Consider the following 17,898-nt stretch of genomic DNA (forward strand, 5'->3'; position numbering starts at 1 on the left):
ACCTTTGGGCTGTCGGTCGGGCTGTCGGCACGAACCAGCAAGTAGCTGGCTAGGCTGGCAGTCAGCTAGGCGTTGCGTGCTCGGAGTTACGTACAGTACCGAAGACGAAGATGCCGCCCCGTTTTCTCCCCTGTGAAAGGAATGTGAAACGACGAGTTTGTTTTCACCCGTCACTTGGACAAGATCCTATACTGCACCAGTCACTTGATTAAGCGATCTGATAATCTATCTGATTACTACCACTGAAACTAATCATCTTCCTGAAGGACGACTGGAACTAATCATCTTTCTGAAGGACGATTAGGTCCAGTCGTCTTCCAGTAAGACGAGGGCGTATTATTTTTGAAAAATATCAAAACCGTGTATTATTTCTGAAAATTAATAAAAAAATATATTATTTTATAAAAATAGCTGCTAGTACACCGTTCAATCCAAACACCGGTTGTCGGCGAGTGTACTCTATCTTGCACCGCAATACTGTCCTCTCTCCATTGGTCCCGCTGCTCCCCATGCATGGACGAAACTCATCACGCCGGCTGACGTCGCCGCGGTAGACGACGGTGCGAGTAAGGCGCAACAACCTGAGGAGAAGAAATACGCGCGTGATGTTACTACACGAGGAGAATCTGAGCCTGCTGCTTGCTTGCTAGCTAGCTAGAGAGACGCTGCGAAGTCGCAAAGTTGCGGATCGGCGTGACGTAGGAGGGGCGACGATGGACTCGCCGCGCGGGCGTCAACGTACGCTCGCCGATGGGGATGGGGATGGGGATGGCCACCGGGAATCTTTCCGACACCTCGATCGTCAGCGTCCTAGCCGGCAAGCCCTCGCCGTGTTTTCACATTCCATCGCCCGGTCGCTCGCTTCCACTCATTAATGATCATTGGAGCATCTACATCCGGCATCCCTAAACCCATAATATATGCATGGACTTTCTCTGGCATGGCGGGCCTACGACCCCAAACGTCCAGACTGACCGGCAACCTTAATATCTAGCATGCGCGGATATGGAGAGGCCCAAGAGCGACTGGACACGTCTGCCATGGTGGATCGGCCCATGCTAGTCCACCCCACGGCCGATCGACGCCGGAGTCTGTCCATTGTGAAACCATTGTGTCGTCACAACTGGTGCTCGGATCCGGCGGTGCTAGATGCTCGAGGTCCGACCATGGCGTCATCTCAGTCCGCACGCATATGAGTGCTACAAGGAGCGGTGTGCCCGCAGTGACATGTAGAGGGCGCAGGAGCGCGAGGCCCGCCTCGCTCGCCTCGCTGGAGATGTGACGGAGGCGGATGCGGCGGCGCACTGCCACAGAAGAGGAAGCCATCCATGCCCGTATCCTCCAAAAGCGGCAGAGGAGGAATACGCGCCCCCTCGCCGGGGAGCAGGCTCGGGCGGTCCGTGCGATGGCTGGGCTGCCCCCAAATAGGAGGAAGAGGATAGCGACAGGACAGATAGCTCTGGTGAGGAGGAGATCCAGCTTAATCCATATTGCGTCTTCGACCGCTACTTCCGTGACAAAGAAGCCAAGGACGCCGGGATGGGCATCCGTGAATGATATTTGTCCATAGCTTAGAGCATCTCCAGCCGCGCCCCCAACAGCGCCCCCGGGGCTTTTTTTAGCGCCGGCGGCCAAAAATTGGCCCAGTCGCGCCCCCGGGATCTCATTTAGCGCCGGTTTGGCCCGAAATAACAGCCAGCGAACCCCGAGCCGAACCCAACCGCCCGGGGGTCGCCTGGGGACGCCGGCAGAAGCGAAAAGGGGCGTGGGGCCGCTCCGCCGGCGAGAGGAGGCCCTTTTCCCGCCGATTCCTCCCGCTTTCCCCATTGGCTTCCCTCTCATTCTCCATTCCTCCCGCCAATCTCCTCCTCCTCCACTCCCAGCCGGCCGCCATGCCGCCGAAGAAGTACATGCCCCCCGCGCCACGGCGGATGCCACCGCAACCGCCACCCAATCGAAGCAGAGGAAGCCGAGGGCGCCGCCGTCCAAGCCCCCGGGCATGTCCAACGCCGACTGGAGGGCGGAAGTTCAGCGCCGGGAGGCTGTCACCACCGACCGGCGGAACAGGGCGAACGCCAAGAGGGCCAGGGACAGCGCGGCGCTCGCGGCTGCGGCGACGGCGGAGCAGGCGGAGCGCTCGGCCGAACAAGCCAAGGCGGCTCGCGCGGGGATGATGAATCCACCCGGCGGCCACAGCCCGTACGCGTCCTGGAGCCAGCAAAGCATCGTGTCTCCGGCCGGCTTCTCGTCGTCGCCACAACCCCGGGGTTGCACGCCGTCGCGGGGCTACGCCGACGGTGACGCGCATGGCGGTTTTAAACCCAACATCACCTTCCCCCATGGTCACCCGGCCCAGCGCACGCCCTCGCCCGCCTTCGCTGGCGTGCAATACACTCCATACACCTACTCGCCGCCGGCTTACGCGGCCTCCCCGATGCCACCACTCCGCTGTGGCGCGCTGCCCTTCTCACATGCCTCCTCGTCGCATCTCGGCGACGCCGACGCGACGGAGGCTGACATGGACGACATCATCACGGCCGGCTCGGCCGCCGCCGCCTCCCCCGGGTTCACTGCCCAAGACGACATAATGGACCTCAACGGCGGCATGGACGGCGATCTTGACTACGGCGAGGAGGAGCCAGAGGAGGAGGAGGAGGAGGAGCCGGTGCCTGCTCCGGCAAGGAAAGGGAAGAAAAATAAGCGGGCGGCCAGGACCGGCGAGCCACACATCAAGTGGGCGTCGAAGGAGGACGAGTGCCTCGCCGAAGCATGGAAAGTCGTCTGCCTCGACCCGATCACCGACACGAACCAGAGCATCGGCACGTATTGGGAGCGCATCAAGGCCGAGTTCGACGAGCGCAAGCTCATCGACCCCTACTTCAAAGGTGTCTACATGCAGCGCGGGTCGAAGGCAATGGCGAACCATTGGGGGCTCATCCAAACGGCGTGCAACAAATGGCATGGGATCGTCGAGGAGATCGCGGCTCGCCCGAAGAGCGGCGCCAGCATCGAGGATAAGGTATGGCACGCCGGTCTCCCCCTTTTTTTGCCATGTTCGCGCTCCAACTGTTTGTTCCTCGGCGCAGCTGCTGCGCATGTTTTCCATGTTTCGCCAGGAGAGCAGCGACCAAGATTTCAAGTACTTTCACATCTTCAAGCAGATCGACAAGTGCGAGAAGTGGGCGGATACCCGACGCACCCTCGCCAAGGCCAAGGAGACGTACAAGCCGGACGCACCAACGCAGGGCGCGGGCGACGGGCGCCCGGAAGGCAACAAAGGGGCCAAGAAGGGGAAACACGCCGACTCGGCTACCGCACGAGTGCCATAGTCTATCGAGCATTGCCTCGCCGACGCACAGGCCCGAGCCGCCCTGCGTGAAGAGAAGACCGAGGCGCGGTGGTCAGCGTTGATGTCGAACAACGCCGTCAAGCTCGACCTACTCCAGACCACGTCGCCGCGAAGAAAAGGAACACCGACCTGGCTTTCCTGATGGGCGGGGCGGACATGCTCCAGAGCAACTACGAGCAGCTCAAGGCATGGTACCTGACGGAGCGCGGCCTCATCCTGAACCAGTTGCCGTCGATGGTGCCGCCAAATCCCACTCCCACGCCGATGTCGCCGACAATCCCCGTCTATGATGATGCCTCCACGATGCCCAGCAGCACAGAAGTCGCGCTGACGCCGCCCAGCACAGAAGCCGCGCCGACGCCGCCCAGCCCGCGTACGCCGACACCACCGTTTGATGTGTTGCCTACGCGTCCTTTCTTTTTTGTACGCCGAACTGGGGCACTGATCGCTGGACTTATGGCGTTTTTTGGGAGCGGAATGGACCAAGTTTGAATTTGCGGCGCCTGGGGGCGTGGCTGGGACCTAGATCACCCCAGGGCCTAAAAAGCATCATGCGAGCGCGCGAAAGAGCGCCGGCCTACGCGCTGGGGTGCCGAACGAGTGGAGATGCTCTTAGTATGCATGTAGAATATGTCAAATTTTGGTAGCCCGACGACATGTATTTTTGTAGCAGCTGGACGTCCGGCTGTCTCAAAAATCTACGTAGCATGTATAATATGGGCTTAACGTTTGCTAATTTAGGTACCTAGATGTGGGAATGAAAATTTGAGGTGTAAGGGCATCTCCAACGCCGACCCTCAAACCGCCCGCATACGTCTGGACCGCGCTGTCCGGACATGTTGTGCCATCCAAGGCAGGCTTGTATCGATCCGCCAGGCGGTCTAAATGCACTTCTTTCCGCAAATTCGCAGGAGTCCGACATAAAAAACGTAGAACTCCGACACCCCGGCCACTGAATCACCCCTTCCGGTCCCATTTTCTTCCAATCCACCCCTCCCCCTTGCTTTGAATCCTCAGCCTCCTCCTCCAACGGCGTCGTTGCACCTCTCCATCCGTCACACCGGCATTGTCGGACCTCCGCAACTAGCACCGGCGCGCCCGCTTGCCTTTTACGACGGTCTCGTCCACCCAGGACCCATCCGTAGCCAGGTAGACTCCTCCTCCCCTGTCGATGACATCCATGGTGAACACCACGCCTAGTAGGTGTTCGATCAAATGCCATTGAATTAATTTTCAAATGCCATGTCGTTTTTAGAGTACGCAGGATGTGTGAAGGGGGGGGGGGTACTCGAGCATGGAAGATGAGTTGTCGTGTGATGCGTGGTTGGCCTTATCTGCGGATTTCGTAGGCAGGCACAAAAGGGGGCTCTTCTGGCAGCGCGTGCATGATTCGTTTCACTCGCGAAAACACATTGTGCCCTACGACATGCACATCATCCAACAACGCAAATATGAGGTCGTGATCATATTGATGGTATGCCATCCAGACCACCTTCACCAAGTTTTGTGACACGGTTGATCAACTGGAGGCAAGGTGGCCATTGCACGCGGTAGCAAAGGAGATAGTAAATTGTGCTTCTTCTTGCTCAACTTGTCAATTGAATCATCCATTCACTCAATGTCGCTCTACACATTGTGTAGCCACGTTGCCGTGATGTACGACAGGATAGAGGGGTGTCCATTTAGGTACATACACTGTTGGATGAAACTGAAGGGGCAGTATGTATGGGAGGATGCGGTCGTAACCCCTCGAGGTGGCTGGGGCACCTCGGGATGGCGGCTTCGTGTCGTGGCCAGGACGACTCCCTGGCCATGCGGTGGCAACAAATGACTCCATGGCTGGTGGTGCTGGCGATGGTGGGCTTGGCGGCGGCTGCGGATCTGGGTCCCACCCAGATACATCGTCCATTTTTCACGTGGATGGTCGGCGGCGCGATGAGGGCTCCGATGAAGGGATGGAGGATATCCGCCGGAGTACCGGCAGCAGCATACGTCTTTATGGCAAAGCTCCGCGCGATTCCAGCCAGCCGCGAGATCGGGACGACGTGGCTTCTAGTGAAAACCACACCCAACTATGGTCTTGGCGGACGATGGCGGCGTCTTTGACGTCATTTCCCTCTCGAGGCATCGTCATTGCAGGTCACCTCAACTCGATCGAGATATTCTGGGGGAAACCCTAGATCCGGGTCTATCGGATTGGACGATGACGGCGCCTTCGGTGTCGTTCTCCCTCCTGGGGGCATCCTTTTGGAGCAATTGCTGGCTGGAGGGGACAAGAGGAGGAGCGGTGTTACATCTACCGCAAGACCGACGGCGGACCCCAACGGCATGGCGCTGCGGAGATTCGGCTATGGGCACGTGTGGATGGATACATGCAGGATGGTGGTGTTGTCTGACGCCCTGGTGGCGTCGACGGCAGGCCTGGCAAGGTCGGCGCTTCCTTACCTGCTCTGGAGATGGATCGATGGAAGACGGCAGCGACGGCCTTTGAGAGTGCGTCCGACCGGTGTGTGACCCAGTCCCGGCACTGTGGCTTGGCTGGAGTATCCAGCTTTAGATGTTAGGCTTTGGTGTGTGATTTCGCTTGAAGCTATGTCGGTTTTTCCCCAAAGAGGAATGGATGATGCAGCACGGCGGCGGTAGGTATTTCCCTCAGATGTGAAACCCAGGTTATCGAACCAGTAGGAGAACCAAGCAACACAACCTAAACAGCACCTGCACACAAATAACAACTACTCGCAACCCGACGTGTAAAAGGGGTTGTCAATCCCTTCCGGGTAGCGGCGCCTCAAGATAGGCAAATGGACATGAATAAATTTGTAGTAAATTGATAGATCGAATGCCAAATAAAATAAATGGAAATAAATTGCAGCAAGGTATTTTTGTATTTTTAGTTTAATAGATCTGAAAATAAATGCAAGAGAAAATAGATCGCCAAGGCAAATAATATGAGAAAGAGACCCGGGGGCCGTAGGTTTCACTAGTGGCTTCTCTCGAGAAAAATAGCAAACGGTGGGTGAACAAATTATTGTGGGGCAATTGATAGAACTTCAAATACTCATGACGATATCCAGGCAATGATCATTACATAGGCATCACGTCCAAGATTAGTAGACCGACTCCTGCCTGCATCTACTACTATTACTCCACACATCGACCGCTATCCAGCATGCATCTAGTGTATTAAGTTCATGGAGCAACAGAGTAATGCAATAAGAACGATGACATGATGTAGACAATATCTATCCATGTAGAGATAGACCCCATCGTTTTATCCTTAGTAGCAACGATACATACGCGTCGGTTCCCCTTCTGTCACTGGGATCAAGCACCGTAAGATCGAACCCACTACAAAGCACCTCTTCCCATGGCAAGATAAATAGATCAAGTTAGCCAAACAAAACCCAAATATCAGAGAAGAAATACGAGGCTATAAGCAATCATGCATAAAAGAGATCAAAGAAACTCAAATACTTTCATGGACATAAAAAGATAGATCTGATAATAAACTCAAAGTTCATCGATCCCAACAAACACACCGCAAAAGAATTACATCATATGGATCTCCAAGAGACCATTGTATTGAGAATCCAGCGAGAGAGAGAGAGGAAAGCCATCTAGCTACTAACTACAGACCCGAAGGTCTACAAAGAACTACTCACACATCATCGGAGGGGCACCAATGGAGGTGGTGAACCCCATCTGAGATGGTGTCTAGATTGGATCTGGTGGTTCTGGACTCTGTGGCGGTTGGATGAATATTTCGTCAACTCCCCTAGGGTTTCTGGAATATTGGGATATTTATAGAGCAAAGAGGCGGTCCGGGGGGCACCCGAGGTGGGCACAACCCACCAGGGCGCGCCTGGGCCTCCTGGCGCGCACTGGTGGGTTGTGCTCTCCTCGGAGCGCCCCTAGGCTCAGCCATGGCTCATTCTGTTCCTTTTGGTCCAAAAAAAAATCTCCATAATGTTTCGTTGCGTTTGGACTCCGCCTGATATTGATTTCCTGCGATGTAGAAAACATGCAGAAAATAGCAACTGGCACTTGGCACTATGTCAATAGGTTAGTACCAAAAAATGATATAAAATGAGTATAAAATGATTATAAAACATCCAGGATTGATAATATAACAACATGGAAGGATCAAAAATTATAGATACGTTGGAGACGTATCAGCATCCCCAAGCTTAACTCCTACTCGTCCTCGAGTAGGGAAGTGATAAAAACAGAATTTTTGATGTGGAATGCTGCCTAACATGTCATATCATATTTCTTTCTTTGTAGCATGGACATTTGCACTTTTATATTGTTCAAAGCAATAGTCTAGTTTTGACATGATAATTTAGATACTCAAGCATACCAACAAGCAACCAAGTCTTTCAAAATATCAACGCTAAAATAAGTTATCCCAAGCCCATCATGCTCAACCATTGATCCATTCATAAAATATGCTTGCATATTAGCTACACCCAATACTCAAGTATGATCATATTGTTGGGGAACGCAGTAATTTCAAAAAAAATCCTACGCACACGCAAGATCCATCTAGGTGATGCATAGCAACGAGCGGGAAGAGTGTGTCCACGTATCCTCATAGATCGAAAGCGGAAGCGTTATGACAACCCGGTTGATGTAGTTGTACGTCTTCACGATCCGACCGATCCTAGTACCGAAAGTACGGCACCTCCGCGATCTGTACACGTTCAGCTCGGTGACGTCCCATGAAATCTAGATCCAGCTGAGGTCAAGGGAGAGTTTCATCAGCACGACGGCGTGATGACGGTGATGACGAAGTTACCGACGCAGGGCTTTACCTAAGCATTACAACGATATGACCGAGGTGGAAATCTGTGGAGGGGGGCACCGCACACGGCTATGACAACTGTCAACTTGTGTGTCCTAGGGGTGCCCCCCTCCCCTTTTATAAAGGAGCAAGGGGAGGGGGCCGGCGGCCTCATAGGGTGCGCCCCAAGGGGGGAATCCTACTCCTACTAGGAGTAGGTTCCCCCTTTCCAAATCCAACTAGGAGGGGAAGGAAAGAGGAGGAGGGGAGAAGGAAAGAGGGGGGCCGGCCCCCCAAGCCCTAAACCAATTCGGTTTGGGCCTAGGAGGGGCGCGCCCCACAGCTCCCTTGCTGCCCTCTATTTCCACTAAGGTCCATGAAGGCCCATTGACCCCCCGGGGGGTTCCGGTAACTCCCCGGTACTCCGGTATTTATCCGGTGACCCCCGGAACCTTTCTGGTGTCCGAATATAACCTTCCAATATATCAATCTTTATGTCTCGACCATTTGGAGACTCCTTGTCATATCCGTGATCTCACTCGGGACTCCGAACAACCTTCGGTACATCAAAACACATAAACTCATAATACCGATCGTCACCGAACGTTAAGCGTGCGGACCCTACTTGTTCGAGAACTATGCAGACATGACCGAGACTCACTTCCGGTCAATAACCATTAGCGGAACCTGGATGCTCATATTGGTTCCTACATATTCTACGAAGATCTTTATCGATCAAACCGCATAACAACATACGTTGTTCCCTTTGTCATGGGTATGTTACTTGCCCGAGATTCGATCGTCGGTATCTCAATACCTAGTTCAATGTCGTTACCGGCAAGTCTCTTTACTCGTTCCGTAATGCATCATCCCGTAACTAACTCATCAGTCACATTGCTTGCAAGGCTTATAGTGATGTGCATTACCGAGAGGGCCCAAAGATACCTCTCCGAAACACGGAGTGACAAATCCTAATCCCGATCTATGCCAACCCAACAAACACCATCGGAGACACCTGTAGAGCATCTTTATAATCACCTAGTTATGTTGTGACGTTTGATAGCACACTAAGTTCTCCTTCAGTATTCGTGAGTTGCATAATCTCATAGTCATAGGAACATGTATGAGTCATGAAGAAAGCAATAGAAACAAACTAAACGATCATCGTGCTAAGCTAACGGATGGGTCAAGTCAATCACATCATTCTCTAATGATGTGATCCCGTTAATCAAATGACAACACATGTCTATGGCTAGGAAACTTAACCATCTTTGATTAACGAGCTAGTCAAAGTAGACGCATACTAGTGACACTATGTTTGTCTTATGTATTCACACATGTATTAAGTTTCCGGTTAATACAATTCTAGCATGAATAATAAACATTTATCATGAAATAAGGAAATAAATAATAACTTTATTATTGCCTCTAGGGCATATTTCCTTCAGTCTCCCACTTGCACTAGAGTCAATAATCTAGATCGCATCACCATGTGATTAACACCAATAGTTCACATCACCATGTGATTAACACCCATAGTTCACATCACCATGTGACCAACACCCAAAGGTTTTACTAGAGTCAATAATCTAGTTCACATCGCTATGTGATTAACACCCCAAGAGTACTTAGGTGTGATCATGTTTTGCTTGTGAGAGAAGTATAGTCAGCGGGTCTGTCAAATTCAGAGCCGTATGTATTTTGCAAATTTTCTATGTCTACAATGCTCTGCATGGAGCTACTCTAGCTAATTGCTCCCACTTTTAATAAGTATGCAGATTGTGACTTAGAGTCATCCGGTTCGGTGTAAAAGCTTGCATCGACGTAACTCTTTATGACGAACTCTTTTATCACCTCCATAACCGATAAATATTTCCTTATTCCTCTAAGGATAATTTTGACCGCTGTCCAGTGATATACTCCTCAATCAAAATTGTACTCCCTTGCTAAACTCAGGGCAGGGTATACAATAGGTCTGGTACACAGCATGGCATACTTTATAGAACCTATGGCTGAGGCATAGGGAATGACTTTCATTCTCTCTCTATCTTCTGCTGTGGTCAGGCTTTGAGTCTTACTCAACTTGACACCTTGCAACACAGGCAAGAACTCTTTCTTTGACTGTTCCATTTTGAACTACTTCAAAATCTTGTCAAGGTATGTACTCATTGAAAAAATTTATCAAGCGTCTTGATCTATCTCTATAGATCTTGATGCTCAATATGTAAGCAGCTTCACTGAGGTCTTTCTTTGAAAAAACCCCTTTCAAACACTCCTTTATGCTTTCCAGAAAATTCTACATTATTTCCGATCAACAATATGTCATTCACATATACTTTATCAGAAAGGCTGTAGTGCTCCCACTCACTTTGTTGTAAATACAGGCTTCACTGTAAGTCTGCATAAAAATGTATGCTTTGATCAACTTATCAAAGCATATATTCCAACTCCGAGATGCTTGCACCAGTCCATAGATGGATCGCTGGAGCTTGCGTATTTTGTTAGAACCTTTAGGATTGACAAAACCTTCTGGTTGCATCATATACAACTCTTCTTTAATAAATCCATTAAGGAATGCAGTTTTGTTATTCATTTGCCAGATTTCATAAAATGCGGCAATTGCTAACATGATTCGGACAGACTTCAGCATCGCTACGAGTGAGAAAATCTCATCGTAGTCAACACCTTGAACTTGTCGAAAACCTTTCGCGACAAGTCGAGCTTTGTAGATAGTAATACAACCATCAGCGTCTGTCTTCGTCTTGAAGATCCATTTATTCTCTATGGCTTGCCGATCATCGGGCAAGTCAGCCAAAGTCCACACTTTGTTCTTATACATGGATCCCATCTTAGATTTCATGGCCTCAAGCCATTTTACGGAATCTGGGCTCACCATCGCTTCTTCATAGTTCGTAGGTTTGCCATGGTGAAGTAACATGACTTCCAGAACATGATTACCGTACCACTCTGGTGCGGATCTTACTCTGGTTGACCTACAAGGTTCGGTAGTAACTTGATCTGAAGTTTCATGATCAATATCATTAGCTTCCTCACTAATTGGTGTAGGTGTCACAGGAACCAGTTTCTGTGATGAACTACTTTCCAATAAGGGAGCAGATACAGTTACCTCATCAAGTTCTACTTTCCTCCCACTCACTTCTTTCGAGAGAAACTCCTTCTCTAGAAAGGATCCATTCTTAGCAACGAATATTTTGCCTTCAGATCTATGATAGAAGTTTTACCCAACAGTTTCCTTTGGGTATCCTATGAAGACACATTTCTTCGATTTGGGTTCGAGCTTATCAGGTTGAAGCTTTTTCACATAAGCATCGCAGCCCCAAACTTTAAGAAATGACAACTTTGGTTTCTTGCCAAACCACAGTTCATAAGGCGTCGTCTCAACGGGTTTCGATGGTGCCCTATTTAACGTGAATGCAGCCGTCTCTAAAGCATAACCCCAAAACGATAACGGTAAATCAGTAAGAGACATCATAGATCGCACCATATCTAGTAAAGTACAATTACGACGTTCGGACACACCATTACGCTGTGGTGTTCCGGGTGGCGTGAGTTGCGAAATTATTCCGCATTGTTTCAAATGAAGACCAAACTCGTAACTAAAATATTCTCCTCCACGATCAGATCGTAGAAACTTTATTTTCTTGTTACGATGATTTTCCACTTCACTCTGAAATTCTTTGAACTTTTCAAATGTTTCAGACTTATGTTTCATTAAGTAGATATACCCATATCTGCTCAAATCATCTGTGAAGGTGAGAAAATAACGATACCCACTGCGAGCCTCGATATTCATCGGACCACATACATCTGTATGTATGATTTCCAACAAATCTGTTGCTCGCTCCATTGTTCCGGAGAACGGCGTTTTAGTCATCTTGCCCATGAGGCATGGTTCGCAAGTACCAAGTGATTCATAATCAAGTGATTCCAAAAGTCCATCAGTATGGAGTGTCTTCATGCGCTTTACACCAATATGACCCAAACGGCAGTGCCACAAATAAGTTGCACTATCATTATCAACTCTGCATCTTTTGGCTTCAACATTATGAATATGTGTATCACTACTATCGAGATTCAACAAAAATAGACCACTCTTCAAGGGTGCATGACCATAAAAGATATTACTCATATAAATAGAACAACCATTATTCTCTGATTTAAATGAATAACCGTCTCGCATGAAACAAGATCCAGATATAATGTTCATGCTCAATGCTGGCACCAAATAACAATTATTCAGGCCTAAAACTAATCCCGAAGGTAGATGTAGAGGTAGCGTGCCAACGACGATCACATCGACTTTGGAACCATTTCCCACGCGCATCGTCACCTCGTCCTTAGCCAATCTTCGCTCAATCCGTAGTCCCTGTTTCGAGTTACAAATATTAGCAACAGAACCAGTATCAAATACCCAGGTGCTACTATGAGCTTTAGTAAGGTACACATTAATAACATGTATATCACATATACCTTTGTTCACCTTGCCATCCTTCTTATCCGCCAAATACTTGGGGCAGTTCCGCTTCCAATGACCAGTCTGTTTGCAGTAGAAGCACTCACTCTCAGGCTTAGGTCCAGACTTAGGTTTCTTCTCCTGAGCAGCAACTTGTTTGCTGTTCTTCTTGAAGTTCCCCTTCTTCTTCCCTTTACCATTTTTCTTGAAACCGGTGGTCTTGTTGACCATCAACACTTGATGCTCCTTCTTGATTTCTACCTCCGCAGCCTTTAGCATTGCGAAGAGCTCGGGAATTGACTTATCCATCCCTTGCGTATTATAGTTCATCACGAAGCTCTTGTAGCTTGGTGGCAGTGATTGAAGAATTCTGTCAATGATACTATCATCCGGAAGATTAACTCCCAGTTGAATCAAGTGGTTATTATACCCAGACATTTTGAGTATATGTTCACTGACAGAACTATTCTCCTCCATCTTGCAGCTGTAGAACTGATTGGAGACTTCATATCTCTCAATCCGTTCATTTGCTTGAAATATTAACCTCAACTCGTGGAACATCTCATATGCTCCATGACGTTCAAAACATCGTTGAAGTCCCGATTCTAAGACGTAAAGCATGGCACACTGAACTATTGAGTAGTCATCAGCTTTGCTCTGCCAGACGTTCTTAACATCATCAGTTGCATCTGCAGCAGGCCTGGCACCTAGCGGTGCTTCCAGGACGTAATTCTTCTGTGCAGCAATGAGGATAATCCTCAAGTTACGGACCCAGTCCGTGTAATTGCTACCATCATCTTTGAACTTTGCTTTCTCAAGGAACGCATTAAAATTCAACGGAACAACAACATGGGCCATATATCTACAACAACATAGACAAGCAAAATACTATCAGGTACTAAGTTCATGATAAATTTAAGTTCAATTAATCATATTACTTAAGAACTCCCACTTAGATAGACATCTCTCTTTTCATCTAAGTGATCACGTGATCCAAATCAACTAAACCATATCCGATCATCACGTGAAATGGAGTAGTTGTCAATGGTGAACATCACTATGTTGATCATATCTACTATATGATTCACGTTCGACCTTTCGATCTCAGTGTTCCGAGGCCATATCTGCATATGCTAGGCTCCTCAAGTTTAACCCGAGTATTTCTGCGTGTGCAAAACTGGCTTGCACCCGTTGTATGTGAACGTAGAGCTTATCACACCCGATCATCACGTGGTGTCTCGGCACGACGAACTTTGGCAACGGTGCATACTTAGGGAGAACACTTGTACCTTGAAATTTAGTGTGATATCATCTTATAATGCTACCGTCAATCAAAGCAGAATAAGATGCATAAAGGATAAACATCACATGCAATCAATATAAGTGATATGATATGGCCATCATCATCTTGTGCCTTTGATCTCCATATCCAAAGCACCGTCATGATCACCGTCGTCACCGGCGCGACACCTTGATCTCCATCGTAGCATCGTTGTCGTCTCACCAACTATTGCTTCTACGACTATCACTACCGCTTAGTGATAAAGTAAAGCAATTATAGGGCGATTGCATTGCATACAATAAAGCGACAACCATATGGCTCCTGCCAGTTGCCGATAACTCTGTTACAAAACATGATCATCTCATACAATAAAATATAGCATCATGTCTTGACCATATCACATCACAACATGCGCTGCAAAAACAAGTTAGACGTCCTCTACTTTGTTGTTGCAAGTTTTACGTGGCTGCTACGGGCTGAGCAAGAACCGTTCTTACCTACGCATCAAAACCAAAATGATAGTTCGTCAAGTTAGTGCTGTTTTAACCTTCTCAAGGACCGGGCGTAGTCACACTCGGTTCAACTAAAGTTGGAGAAACTGACACCCGCCAGCCACCTGTGTGCAAAGCACGTCGGTAGAACCAGTCTCGCGTAAGCGTACGTGTAATTTCGGCCCGGGCCGCTTCATCCAACAATACCGCCGAACCAAAGTATGACATGCTGGTAAGCAGTATGACTTGTATCGCGCACAACTCACTTGTGTTCTACTCGTGCATATAACATCTACGCATAAACCTGGCTCGGATGCCACCGCTGGGGAGCGTAGTAATTTCAAAAAAAAAAATCCTACGCACACGCAAGATCATGGTGATGCATAGCAACGAGATGGGAGAGTGTCGTCTACGTACCCTCGTAGACCGTAAGCGGAAGCATTATGACAACACGGTTGATGTAGTCGTACGTCTTCACGATCGACCGATCCTCAGTACCGAACGTATGGCACCTCCGCGTTCAGCACACGTTCAGCTCGGTGACGTCCCGTGAACTCACGATCTAGTAGAGCTTTGGGGAAGAGCTTCGTCAGCACGACGGTGTGGTGACGGTGTTGATGAACTTACCGACGCAGGGCTTCGCCTAAGCACCGCTACGATATGACCGAGGTGGATTATGGTGGAGGGGGGCACCTCACACGGCTAAGAGATCAATGATCAATTGTTGTGTCTTGGGGTGCCCCCCTGCCCCCGTATATAAAGGAGCTAGGGGGAAGGCGGCCGGCCAAGGAGGAGGGCGCACCAAGGGGGGGAGTCCTACTCCCACCGGGAGTAGGACTCCTTCTTTCCTAGTAGGAGTAGGAGAAGGGGGAAGGGAAGGAGAGAGGAGGAAGGAAAGGGGGGCGCCGCCCCCTCCTTGTCCAATTCAGACTAGAGGGGGAGGGGGCGTGCGGCCTGCCCTGATCGCCCCTCCTCTTCTCCACTAAGGCCCAATAGGCCCATTACACTCCCCGGGGGTTCTGGTAATAACCCCCCGGTACTCCAGTATATACCCGAAACCTCCCGAAACACTTCCGGTGTCCAAACATACTCGTCCAATATATTGATCTTTATGTCTCAACCATTTCGAGACTCCTCGTCATGTCCGTGATCATATCTGGGACTCCGAACTACCTTCGGTACATCAAAACACAAAAACTCATAATACCTATCGTCACAGAACTTTAAGCGTGCGGACCCTACGGGTTCGAGAAGTATGTAGACATGACTGAGACATGTCTCCGGTCAATAACCAATAGCGGAACCTGGATGCTCGTATTGGTTCCTACATATTCTACGAAGATCTTTATCGGTCAAACCGCATAACAACATACGTTGTTCCCTTTGCCATCGGTATGTTACTTGCCCGAGATTCGATCGTCGGTATCTCAATACCTAGCTCAATCTCATTACCAGCAAGTCTCTTTACTCGTTCCGTAGTGCATCATCCGTAACTAACTCATTAGTCACATTGCTTGCAAGGCTTATAGTGATGTGCATTACCGAGAGGGCCCAGAGATACCTCCCCGACAATCGGAGTGACAAATCCTATTCTTGATCTATGCCAACTCCATGAACACCATCGGAGACACCTGTAGAGCACCTTTATAATCACCCAGTTACGTTGTGACGTTTGGTAGCACACAAAGTGTTCCTCCGGTATTCGGGAGTTGCATAATCTCATAGTCATAGGAACATGTATAAGTCATGGAGAAAGCAATAGTAGTAAACCGAACGATCAAGTGCTAAGTGATAACCCACAAGTATCGGGGATCAATTGTAGCCTCTTCGATAAGTAAGAGTGTCGAACCCAACGAGGAGCTAAAGGTAGAACAAATATTCCCTCAAGTTCTATCGACCACCGATACAACTCTACGCACGCTTATCGTTCGCTTTACCTAGAACAAGTATGAAACTAGAAGTACTTTGTAGGTGTTTTTGGATAGGTTTGCAAGATAATAAAGAGCGCGTAAATAAAAAGTAAGGGCTGTTTAGATGAAGACACAACTAAATTAGTTTTAGTAGAGAGCTTTTTGTCACGAGAAAGTTATTTGTCCCTAGGCAATCGATAACTAGACCGGTAATCATTATTGCGATTTTATTTGAGGGAGAGGCATAAGCTAACATACTTTCTCTACTTGGATCATATGCACTTATGATTGGAACTCTAGAAAGCATCCGCAACTACTAAAGATCATTAAGGTAAAACCCAACCATAGCATTAAAGCATCAAGTCCTCTTTATCCCATACGCAAACAACCTACTTACTCGGGTATGTGCTTCTGTCACTCACGCCACCCACCATAAGCAAATCATGAACATATTGCAAACCCTACAGCGGGAATCCCTCACGCTTGCGCAACACGGAGAGCACGATAGGACAACACCAATAATAAAACATGCAACTCAAACCAATCTTGATCATCAAATAACCCATAGGACAAAACGGATCTACTCAAACATCATAGGATAGCCATACATCGTTGGGAAATAATATATAGCGTTGAGCACCATGTTTAAGTAGAGATTACAGCGGGTAAGAGAGAGGTTACACCGGTGCATAGAGGAGGTAAGAGTTGGTGATGATGGCGGTGAAGTTGTTGGTGAAGATTGCGGTGATGATGATGATGGCCACGGCAGCGTTCCGGCGCCACCGGAAGAGAAGGGGAGAGGGGGCCCCTTCGTCTTCTTCTTCCTTGACCTCCTCCCTAGATGGGAGAAGGGTTTCCCCTCCGGTCCTTGGCCTCCATGGCGTGGGAGGGGCGAGAGCCCCTCCAAGATTGGATCTGTCTCTCTCTGTTTCTGCGTTCTGTCTTCTGCCCTTTCACCGTTTCGTATATATATGGAGATCCGTAACTCCGATTGGATTGAAACCTTCGCCCAGATTTTTCTCCAAAAATTAGCTTTCTTGCGGCCAAAGAAGAGCAGCAACCGCCTTACGGGTGGCCCACGAGGGTCAGGGGCACGCCCAGGGGGCAGGCGCACCCCCTGCCTCGTGGCCTCCTCGGGCACCGTCTCGTGTTGATTCTTCCTCCCATATTCTCCAAATATTCCAAAAATATTCTCCGTCCGTTTTCATCCTGTTTGGATACCGTTTGATATGGGGTTTCTGCAAAACATAAAAATGCAACAAACAGGAACTGGCACTGGGCACTGGATCAATATGTTAGTCCCAAAAATAGTATAAAAAGTTGCCAAAAAGTATATGAAAGTTGTATAATATTGGCATGGAACAATCAAAAATTATAGATGCGATGGAGACGTATCAGCTTCCCGCTTAATTCCTGCTCGTCCTCGAGTAGGTAAATGATAAAAAAGATAATTTTTGATGTGGAATGGTACCTAGCATAATCTTGATCACATATCTAATCATGGCATGAATATTAAGACACGAGTGATTCAAAGCAATAGTCTATCATTTGACATTAAGACAATAATACTTCAAGCCTACTAATAAAGCAATCATGTCTTTTCAAAATA

The sequence above is a fragment of the Triticum aestivum genome, chromosome 2D (genome assembly GCF_018294505.1).
Source record: "Triticum aestivum cultivar Chinese Spring chromosome 2D, IWGSC CS RefSeq v2.1, whole genome shotgun sequence".
In the NCBI taxonomy this organism is placed as follows: Eukaryota; Viridiplantae; Streptophyta; class Magnoliopsida; order Poales; family Poaceae; genus Triticum; species Triticum aestivum.